At 45.6% G+C, this 11,118-nt stretch overlaps 1 long non-coding RNA gene across 1 annotated transcript; it reads right to left on the bottom strand.

The window, feature by feature from the left end:
• Positions 1 to 7,349: 7,349 nt before the first annotated feature.
• LOC123595717 lies at positions 7,350 to 10,905 on the bottom strand. Its single transcript, XR_006711328.1, has 3 exons — positions 10,857 to 10,905; positions 10,425 to 10,561; positions 7,350 to 8,937 (listed from the first exon to the last, which is right to left on the bottom strand). It is a non-coding gene; the product is annotated as an uncharacterized LOC123595717 (long non-coding RNA).
• Positions 10,906 to 11,118: the final 213 nt, after the last annotated feature.

Genomic DNA, 11,118 nt, shown 5'->3' with positions numbered 1-11,118 from the left:
CCTCTCCCTTCCCCTCACCTCTCTGTTTCTAAATGATAACCATAGCCCTGTGGTAATCCAAGGTAGGTGCCTGGGACCAAATTCTCACATCTCCTTCTCTCCCTTACTCACCCACATTTACTCTGTCACCAAGTTCTGTCCATTCAGCTTCCAGCAGTCTTCCAAGCCCACCAACTTCTATCTCCATGGCTACACCATAAGTCCAAGATGCCAGTATCTTTAGCTTAAACTACTGACTGCATTCACCTCCTATTTGGTCCTCTTGTGACCTTTCTTTCCCGTTCCATCTTTCTTTCCCAAAGCAGCTAGAGAGATCCTTTAAAAAGTAAATACAAACCTGTCACATCCCTCTCTTAAAATATGCCAGGCTGGGGCTTCATATCACTCTTGGAAATGAATCTTGACCTCTTCTCACAGCCTTCTGCCTCACTGACCCAAGTGCCTATCTGACCTCACCTCATGCTGATCCCTTACTCACTCTGCTCCAACCACTCAGATCTCCCAGTTCTAGGGACTCACCAAGCTCTCATGTGCTATTCCTTCTTTTGGGAGTGTTCTTCCTCTCCAGATGCCCAACACCTCCCCATCGTTCAGGTCTCCATCTAATACCATTGCCTCCGCAGATGACGTAGGAAGATTTATTTGGTCATAAGTCTCCCTTCCCTCCCTGTCCTTGCCATGGTTCACTGTAGGTAGAAAATACTTCCATGCCCCACTCCTTTGGGCTTTGATTCATGACTTGCATTGGCCAATGAAATGTGAACGGAGATGAGGTATACCATGTCCAGCGAGAGGCTTCAATGTGACTGCGTCATTTAGCTTGCCATATTCTACCCCTGCCCTAAACCATCAGGAGACCCTGCCTTACTCAGGTAGCCACTGTTCCTTCCATTTGGGTTCCAGAATGAGAAGACAAATGGAGCAGACCTGAAGCTATGTCCATAAACTGATGCACACCACAACCAACCCAAAGGCCTGTGCATGAGAAAGAAATGTTATAAACCACTGAGGTGTGGTGACTGAAGTATTCCAGCAAATGCTGATGCATGCCTTGGGGTAGAAGCACTTACTAAAAACTAGAAAATGAGGTGAAGGTGTAGATAGATGAACAGTGAAACACCCAGCTCCATTTCCCACCCAGCTCCCAGACCACTGGTAATAAGGTGAATATCTCCCAGGCAAAAGATGAAAAAAAAATTTCTCCATTGAGAAAAAAAAAAAAAACTAGGTCAAGAGAAGAGACCTTCAGACACTACCATGAGTAAATCCACCATAGGAAACCCAGTTCACCTACTTCTGACTCCACAACCATGGCCTCCGGTGAGTAAGTCCCTCTGACCCCTGTACACACAGAGCTTCTAATCAGTTCCAATCCATTAAGGGCCTTACTCTTTTATATATATATATATATATATATATATATATATATATATATAAACTCTTCATTTTGAAGTGAGTAAGAAGTGAATATTCATCAAAAGAGACTCCTCTGCCTTTGCAAAAGGGGGCTATAGTGTGAAGCTTGGGGCCTACCCAGACACACCTCCCTGGAGTGCTTCTGCATTGCTTCATGGCTACTGCCTCTCCATGCCACTGCCATATTTACCAAGGATAACTCACTATGTTCCCAACCACTCACTCCTTGTTTGGGTTTCTTCTGCACCCATTTTCCAAAAAGTAATCAGGGGGTCATTCTAAAATGCTTATCTTAAGGGGCACCTGGATGGCTCAGTTGGTTGAGCATCTGACTCTTAACTTCAGCTCAGGTCATGATCTCATGGTTTGTGGGATCAAGCCTCATGTCGGCCACCCCGTGTCAGGCTCCCCACTGTCAGCACGGAGCTTGCTTGGGATTCTCTCTCTCCCTCCCTCTCTCTGTCCCCTGCTCATGCTCTCTATATTTAAATAAATAAGAAAAATTAAAAAAAAAAATAAACTGCCTATCTGATCACGTCACTGCTTGGCTCAGAACACTCCAATGGCTACCTGACTCCTGTCCATGGCCTATGAGGTCCTTGCCTAGTCCTCCCAGTGCAGCTCCCACTCATGTCCCTTTCAGTGGTTCTACTCCAGGCAAGGGGCTTAGGCCTTTTTATATCTTGAAAACGCCTGCCTCAGAGGTTAAACCCTTGTTGTTCCTTTGCTTTCCAAGGCTTTTCCCCAGTACTCCCAAAATTTGGGCTCCTTTTCATCCTCTCACCTTCTTAAAGTGGCTTTTTAAACCACCCTGAATACAGTAATTCTTCTTCAATGCTTACTTTTCATCCTTTTGTTTTCATATTGACCATGATTTGCAATTATATAGATTTTCCCCTTGATTTATTGTCCATTCCCCTCATTGACTGTAAGGACCACTGGAGCAGGCCTCATTATGACATTCAGTTTGGAATCGCCAGCATCTGGTGCAAGTCTTGGACCAGAGAAGGCCTTCCAGAAATGGCTCTGAATGAAAGAGGAAGGTGGTATCAGTGTTAAGGGGGAAAGTGCTTGATGTAAGTACTCACTAGAGGGCAAACCACCATGTCTCTATGTGTGTGGTTGGGGGGAAATGGGGCAGGTTTATGCACAAATGAAATCAGAGTGTTTCTCTGCCCCACTGTCACCTTCTCTGCCTTCTCTCTGGAGCGTTTCTCTCCCCTGGCCACATCCCTGAGTTCCTGGGCTAAGGGCTGCAGCAAAGGCAGAGAGACTGGAGAAAATGGAGATGACTGGGTCCTGTGTATGTAGAGCAAAGATCTTGGAGAAAGCGGGAGCCCAAAGGGGCTGGAGAGAAAGAAGCAAAGCAGAAAACTGTGTCCATCTGGGGAAGGAGAAGGAACCGTTCCTACAAGTGGCAGGGGCTGCATGGAGGAGGCCCCTAGGCCCAGCTAGCTTCTCCCCACCCCTCCACCCAACAGTCCCAGCACCCCTGAGCCCCCACGATGGAAAAGGTGCACTTGGGCCCTCTTTGGGGGTGATGGCAACATGAAAGGGGAGCCTTGGCCCTGGGCAAGGCTGCACTGGATGGACTCGGTGGGACAGTGCCCTCTGAACTAGGGTGTTGCGAATGCCACCACCGCTCCTCTGTACTTGAATGACAGAGAAAAGGAAGACCCCCTTCCCCTGTCCACCAAGTTGTGCCTGGACACAGCCACTAAGAGCCTAAGGTTCCTCAGGAAGTCCTGGAGAGACAGGGACATGGCCTGAGGTAACAAGTCCCAGCTTGGAGCTGTGCAGCTGGAGCCCCAGGAGAGGGAGTTGTCCCAGATCCAGCAGGGGTGTGGGCGAGGGGGTAGGGCAGAAGGGGTTGTCCTGAGGGTTGTGCCTGAGGAGGTGGAGGGCCTCCAGCAACAGGCGATGTGCTCCTCTCCGGGGCAAGGAAGCACAGCCCTGGGAACACCAAGTACAATCTAAGGGGACAGGAGCTCCTTGTTTCAAACTGCATGGTTGCTGCAGGCTGAGGGGGTCGGTGAGAGGACTGGCAAGGGACGCGGGGTCCACAGGGTCCGCGTATGTGGGCAGTGGCCTGGCCCTGATCACCCCGAGGCCCTGTGGCCTCTCTGGGGCCTTACCCAGGCCTCTCCCAGGGACCAGTTTCTGCCCCAGGAAAGACCCCAAAGGCTCTGGGACAACGTGGGCAAAGGCATCCCCTCGTGCCAGCTCAAACCCACTGGCCCCACGGGGGGCTCCCCATCTTCTTGTGCAGCCTCACCTTGCTTCCTGCCCATGTGTCCAGATCCCCTCCAATTATAAAGCTGTGCCAAGCCCTTTCAGTCCTGTTCCTTGGTCTCTACTAGGAAGTCTGACTCCCAGGATGGGGTGGGAGTGGAGATGGGGACATGAGTCCTGCCTGACATGCACTTCACACCTGAACCACTGGTCTGCCTCCCCTCTGGGAGTCCGTTTTGCCCTGGGCTTCCACAGAGCCTGGTGCTGGCCCCCACATCTTCTGGTCTGAGGACAGCCACAGCATCAGACGGAGGGCCTGGGAAGGACATGAGGGTCCCCCAAGGTCAGGTACGGTGGGATTAGAGCCCACGTCTGCAGGCCCCGTGTCTGGCGTCTGGTGTGCTTTCCGGAACAGGGACTAAGGTGAGCCGAAACGCCTGTTCCACTTCTGCCTTAGCCCTTCTGTTGCTCTCTTCCTTTCCATTTCCAGGGGTCCTGGCCACCCTTGCTTGTCATCATGCTTGGACCAGGGTACCACGTGTGCGACAAGTTTGACCTGGCTAAGAGTGAGCAGGTGGTGTGCACAAAAAAATGGTGCACAAGGAGACACCCAGTAGGGCCCCAAGACAGGGAAGGGATGACATCCCAGGGGACGCCAGAGAGACATCCCAACACCTGCCCCAGCAGAAAGCTGGCAACAGGGCCATGCCTAGGAGCATGTGGGAGGTGAAGACTAGGGCACACCCCACTGGGTCTCTTCTGCCACTGTGTCTAGGAGTGCACGCTTGACTAAAGGCTTCAGAAGAGAAGCTGAGAATTCACCATCATCGCATCTCATAAGCATGCAGTTGCCGTGAGTATGTGACACATGTACATCCAACCTCTTTCTTGGAGGCTTTAAAAAGACATCGACGTTCTTGAGTTTTTGCTTTGATGGCAGAAGCACGACATACTCCCCACCCAGGGAGCATCCATCACTGCTCCCCATGTGCGGTATGTCTTTCATTCAGCTATTTCTCAGGGCTGTCACCATTAGCAATCTGCCGTGTGTCCGTCGGCTCTGCTTCCAGGACCGTCACTGCTACCCACATGCCTCGAGGTTCTTTCCGTTGTTTCCAGGGGCCGGGCTGTGTGGTCTTGCCAGCCTGACCTAGAATCCCAGCACGTCCACTGAGGGGCTGTGGGACTTTGAGCAAATCTCTGCATCTTTCTGCACCCAGTTCTCATCTGGAGAAGAGGGGCCATAACAGTGCCCACCTCCCGCCAGGGCTCCTCTGAGGACTCTTGGAGAGAGCGCAGGCCCAGTTGCTCAACCCAGTGCCTGGCGTGTAATGAGAATTGATGTTACTTTTAGTTGTTGTTTTTTGTTTTGTTTTGTTTTGTTTTCATAGTTAAGGCTATGCTATTTATGTGTACAATTTCATGTTTTGGCTTTTTTCTTTAGCACTATTAACCATGTACCTCTGTTCTTTAAGTCTTTGTTTCTTTTTTTTTTAACTTTTTAATGTTTATTTATTTTTGAAAGAGAGAGAGAGAGAGAGGGGGGGAGGGGCAGAGAGAGAGGGAGACACAGAACCTGAAGCAGGCTCCGGGCTCCGAGCTGTCAGCACAGAGCCCGATGTGGGGCTCGAACCCACAAACTATGAGATCATGACCTGAGCTGATGTCGGACGCTTAACCAACTGAGCCACCCAGGCACCCCTGCTTTCACTGTTTTTAAGCTCAGAATATTCTTTCCTATCCAGAGCCGATGTAAGTACTCACTGGTATTTTATTCTAATATTTGTCTTTACATTTAGCCTTTAATCCTGTGGATATATATTTTAGAGTACGCCATGTGTTAACGATCTGCTCTGTTTTCCTCCAAATTGCTAAATGTTCTGATACCATCTCTGAATCATCCTTCCACGGTGATGACTGATGTTTCCTTCATTTATATTGTACATATGTGTGCGTGTGTATACCACCTGTAGTCTCTTTCTAAACCATTTGTTTGTTTATTTTGACGCCACAGTGACTTGGTGACTCTACAGTCTAGAGTTCTATGTTGTAGCACTAGGAGAAGTGTGAAATTCTGGCATCAAGTGAACCCCAGTCAAAAATAGATGAAAAACAATTTGTAAACATGAAGTTTGTTGTGAAGGAAACCTATGGTGGCATTGTGTTAGTACCTAAGTTTTAGTTTGCTTTAATGAATAGAGTTCAGTTTTGTACCATATTTTGGCAAGGAAACTTAAGCAAGGAGGCAGGAACTCCCTCCTCCAAATATACAACCCTGAGGGCCACAGCTCCCAGAATTTACTGTCTGAGCTGCCCCACTGGCGACAACATTCAATCATTACAAGGCAATCACTAAAAGGTCTACGTGTCTTAAGTGAACCAAGTGATTAGCAGCTATGTAATGTGAAACACACAGTTAGTGAAGAGAAAGGAACCAAGGAGCATTTGGAAGAGGCCCGGAAGTAGCCAAAGCTACTGGGAGTGTAGCACAATGACACAAAGCAAGTGTTTTTAAGAAAATATGCACTGTCCAACATAGAGAAGCACAAGAGAACAAGGATGAGGGCCAGCCAATGGGGACCTCCTTCAGAAGCAGGGGTCACATGTTAAGTACACATTGGAGGAATTTGACAAATTCCTTCACACTTCATATACTAGAAAAGGGAATAGGAGTAAGTATGAAGTTCTGATTCTGATGGAAGGCAGAGAATGCATGACTTCAAGAGGAAAGGATGAAGTTGCTGAAGGGAGAGAAGACATAATAATTATGGGGACAAGGGTATGAGGACAAATTAGGATGGGCTTCAGAGCGCAAGCAGAAGGGCATGCTTTAAAGAGGAAACTAGAAGGAGTAAGAGAATCCAAATATCCAGGTTAAGGGTCTATGGTTCGCCAGATCCCCTGTCATTAAAAGGGGAGCCTGAGGGAACAGGGGAATAAAACAAGAAATGGCCAATAAGCACTTGAAAAAAAAGTTCAAAATTAAAACCGTTTTCCCCTTTTCAAATTGGCAGAGATTTTAAAAACTACAGTACATGCTGGCAGGGTATAGGGACATATGCATTCTCATATACTTCTACAAGAATGTAAACTGGAAAGCTTTTTGACAAGCAATTCATAACACAAATCAAGTACCATGAAAATTCCTCTTCTAGTTATTCTAGAGGGAAAAAACAGAGCTGTGGAGAGACATTTAAATGCAAAGATGTTCATAACAGTGTAAGTAAGTGAAAAGGGAAAAAATTAAAATTTCCCAGAACACATAAATGATTAAAGTAATTATATATCTAGATGATGAAATAGTCATTAAATATCATGATTTTGAAGAATTTTTTTAACTTTTTTTAAGAGTTTATTTATTTATTTTTGAGAGAGAGAGAGAATGCTCGGGAAGAGCAGAGAGAGAAGGAGAGAGAGAAAATCCCAAGCAGGCTCTGCACTGTCAGTGTAGAGCTTGATGCAGGGCTTGAACTCAAACCTTGTGACCTGAGCTGAAACCAAGAGTTGGACGCTTAACCGGCTGAACCACCAAGGCACCCCTAAAGATTTTCCAATGATTTGTAAAACTGGTTATGATTATAAAATCAAACAAAAACCAGTATACATGACCATAATCTTTTGTAGTTATAATGTATAAGTACATATATACTTACATGTGTATATAAAAAATAATGGAAGGAAATACACTAAAAACATTAATAGTGCTTTCCTCTAACAAGTGATTTTATTTGCTTCTTTATACTTTTCTGCCTGTTAAATTTTTTTTCTGCAACCAGCACAACATACTTTTATGATTAAAACAAACTCTGCCAACAAGAGACATTATTTACAAACAAGGAAGGGAGAAATCCCAGTTTCCTCCAGCCCTGAAGTTTAGAACTGCATGAAAGAATCAAGGTCCTATGCAAAATTGCCCACTGCCTTGAATAAGGAACCAGAAGAGACTTTTGTTCCAGAATGAGTATGGTGAACTTGGCCTTGAACAATAGGGAGGGGAAAGAGAGATGTAGAAAGCAGGATCTTGTATTAGTTCTAGAGGGTTCATTCAAACACAAGAAGAGGCTTACATCCTACCAAATGAACACAGGTAACTTCCACATCTTAATTCAACTGAGATGCTGGGGGAGGAGGGGATTATGACTGGCTGCTCACAGAAGTTGAGTAGCTAGGGCATGGAGCACCTGTGTCTACCACCTTTGTGAGCTGGCAAGGGAAGGCACATTGGCTTAGATGAACCTGTAAGCTTCTGGAGCCAAACTGCACAGGTTTTATTCCTGGCTCAACCACATATTTGCTGTCTGAATTTGAACAAATCATTTAGTCTTTTAGGGCCTACGTTTCTTCACCAGTGAAATGAAGATGTTGGCAATTTCTACCTAAGACTTTTTATAAGATGAACTCAGCTATATTTGAAAAGTACATACCACTGCATGTCTGACACACTGTACATGCCATACAAGTGTTTGCTATTGTTATTATCTGTTGCCATTACCTGTGTACTAATTTGAGACGACCTAAAATACAAATGGTGAATGCTAAGGGGTTCAGTTCTAAAATGGGGAAAGTCATCAATCTGTGAGGGAGGCACAGAAGAAGTAAAAACAATAGAGACTTGGGTGAAAATGAAGAAGTTAAAGGGAACCCCACATCCCAGTATCATCAATCTTCCTCACAGGCCTGGGGAAGCTTTTAGAAAATGTTGTCAATTACTTTTCTAAGATCAATTCACTGCATTTGGCTTTTAGTTAAAAATGATTCAGAAGTATCATGAGTTTAAAGGAAATAGCGTATTTTAGATGACTTGAACGTCACCATTTGCTCCATCAATGCCACTGCGAGGAATTTATCCATAAAAGATAGCCTGACAAGTTTGCAAAGATGTAACAGAAGGTTATTTGACTTTGGTGTTGCATAGAATAATGTAAATCTGGAAACAACCTAGTTATCAATAGTGGACTGGGGTAAATAGAGGATAACATGCTGGTAAAGTGCAATGCTATGCAGCCACTGAAGGGGATGAATACCCAGCTACACATATATATGCAATGACACGGAGAGCTGTCCACAACACACTATGAAGGCCAAATGGCAGGTAAAGGATCACAGCACGTACCTCAGAGTAGCCACATCTCCACAAGTAGTTGTGTGGGAAGAAAGGGATCAGAAGAATGCTTATACAAAGGTTGACGGTGATTGGCTCTGGGAGTTAGGATTTCAAGACATTTGTGTTTTCTTCTGGATGTCTCTCTCAATTTTTTTGAGCACATATTATCTTTGTCATAGGCCAATCTGGTTAAAAAAATCTATTTGTTAAATGAATGAATGTCTTTTTAAAAAACACAAAATGCAACAAATAGTTTTCGTTGTCACCCTACTTCCACCCTTTCTTTGGGGTCAACTTGCCATTAATTAAAAAAAATTTTTTAAATGTTTATTTATTTTTGAGAGAGAGAGAGAGAGAGAGAGAGCGAGTGTGAGTGAAGGAGGGGCAGGGAGAGAGAGGGAGACACGGAATCCAAAGCAGGCTCTGGGCTCCAAGCTGTCAGCACAGAGCCTGACACAGGGCTCGAACTCACACACTGTGAGATCATAACCTGAGTCGAAGTCGGACGCTCAACCAACTGAGCCACCCAGGCGCCCCTCAACTTGCCATTATTAAACACGCGATTCTTTTGACTGGAATGTAAACGTCCTGTGAAGGAGAATGCAATTGGGAACACCTCACACAGAATTATGAATGCTGAATGTGAGTAGGTAGCAGAGGCCAACAAAAACACCACACAGCATTTAGAATTCTTAAAATGCTCATTTTTCTTCTCAGAGCTAGAATTGCGAACCTTACTTCAATCCAGGGTCTCCAAATGGTCAGTTTTCACTTTCTCTGAATGGATCAGGTATGAGTACCTCCCATGGGGGATACAAAATAAACATAAAACTGCTCTCACTACCAGAAAGTGAAAAAGGCCTGGCACGCTTTTGCTAACCAGAAGGATATCAACTTACTTGGCTTTCACTCACTCACCTAGACAGAGGCTTCATGGCCCTTCTCCTTTAAGCATCCATGATTCCTCTGCTGCTCTAACTGGGAAATCATGTCTGGTTTGGGAATTGGAATCCCTGGTTTTTGAGAAATAAAGGGGACTTAGATATTTGTGCTAGGGTCACAATGGTGTCCCACAGATCCATTCCAATCACTTGGCTTCCAGGAGGAAAAGGTACTCTAGGACACCACACAGTGGTACCAAGAATATCTCCACAGGGTCCAATGTGACTTCCAAGAAGGACAGGAGGAAAGGAAGGAGGATGGGTATGGGGGCAGGAGTGGAAAACTCTCAGCTGCAAGGAACAACTAGCTTTGCCTTCCCAGATAGAATGGAAATCTGGTCATCTCCAATGGAATGTCAGGGATAGGAAAACCCCTGACCTAGAAGATCAGAGGACAGAGAGACCAAAGTCTCTGAGCACCATAAGGAAGTTTATCAACAACTCCATTTGTCACTGGTCTTGCAACAGAAAACAGAAACAGAAACGATCTGTTTCTGGCTCCATAGGAAACACAAATCAGAGCCCTGGCTCTCCAGCCCCGGCTCATAGGGTCCAGAGAAGGAATGCTGTCCTTACCGAGGGAGATCAGGGTCTTGTACTTCGCTGGTGTCCCATCCTTACCCACATCCTGCTGAGCAGGGGCCAGCTAACTACCACCCTCTTGACAAAAGTCTGAGGGCACATCTGTGAATATTACAGACTCCTAAAAGACCCAAACCATTCCTACTTACCATGAGCCTCCTTGGGGAAGGCTGGAGTTGGTAGCATTGTAGGAAGAGAAGATGGACAGGAAGGTCTCCTCGGCTCCAAGTCCGATGCCTACTGAGCACCTAGTGTATGTCTAGCTGAGTGTTTTACTCCATGGAAACTACAAAAAATGAGTGGACACATATCTCTCAAGAAGAAAGTCATTTAATCGGGAAGAAAACACTTAAAGCAGATTCCAATGAGCCCCTACATGCTGGGCATGGTGGAGATAGGAAATTCAGCAGCAAGGAACTGGCTTGATTTGCCCCGTGGTATATGCTGAGGACTCCCAATTCTAATCCCTTCCAGCCCCAGATCTCTGCCTGCTCAATAAATAATTGTCAGGAGAATAATTAAAACAACTTGACTTTGGGGTGTTGAGTTTGATAAGTTCTTTATAGATGTTGGATACTAACCCTTTATCCAAAATGTCATTTGCAAATATCTTCTGCCATTTGGTCAGTTGCCTTTTAGTTTTTCTGATTGTTTCCTCTGCTGTGCAGAAGCTTTTTTATCTTGATGAGGTCCCAGTAGTTCATTTCTGCTTTTGTTTCCTTTGCCTCCAGAGACATGTCTAGTAAGAAGTTGCTGTAGCCGAGGTCAAAGAAGTTGCTGACTGTTTTCTCCTCCAGAATTCTGATGGTTTCCTATATTACATTTAGGTCTTTCACCCATTTT

This window comes from Leopardus geoffroyi (genome assembly GCF_018350155.1).
Source record: "Leopardus geoffroyi isolate Oge1 chromosome X unlocalized genomic scaffold, O.geoffroyi_Oge1_pat1.0 chrX_random_Un_scaffold_67, whole genome shotgun sequence".
NCBI lineage: Eukaryota > Metazoa > Chordata > Mammalia > Carnivora > Felidae > Leopardus > Leopardus geoffroyi.
The sequence above is the reverse complement of the archived record's forward strand: the minus strand, read 5'-3'. Positions and strand labels throughout refer to the sequence as shown.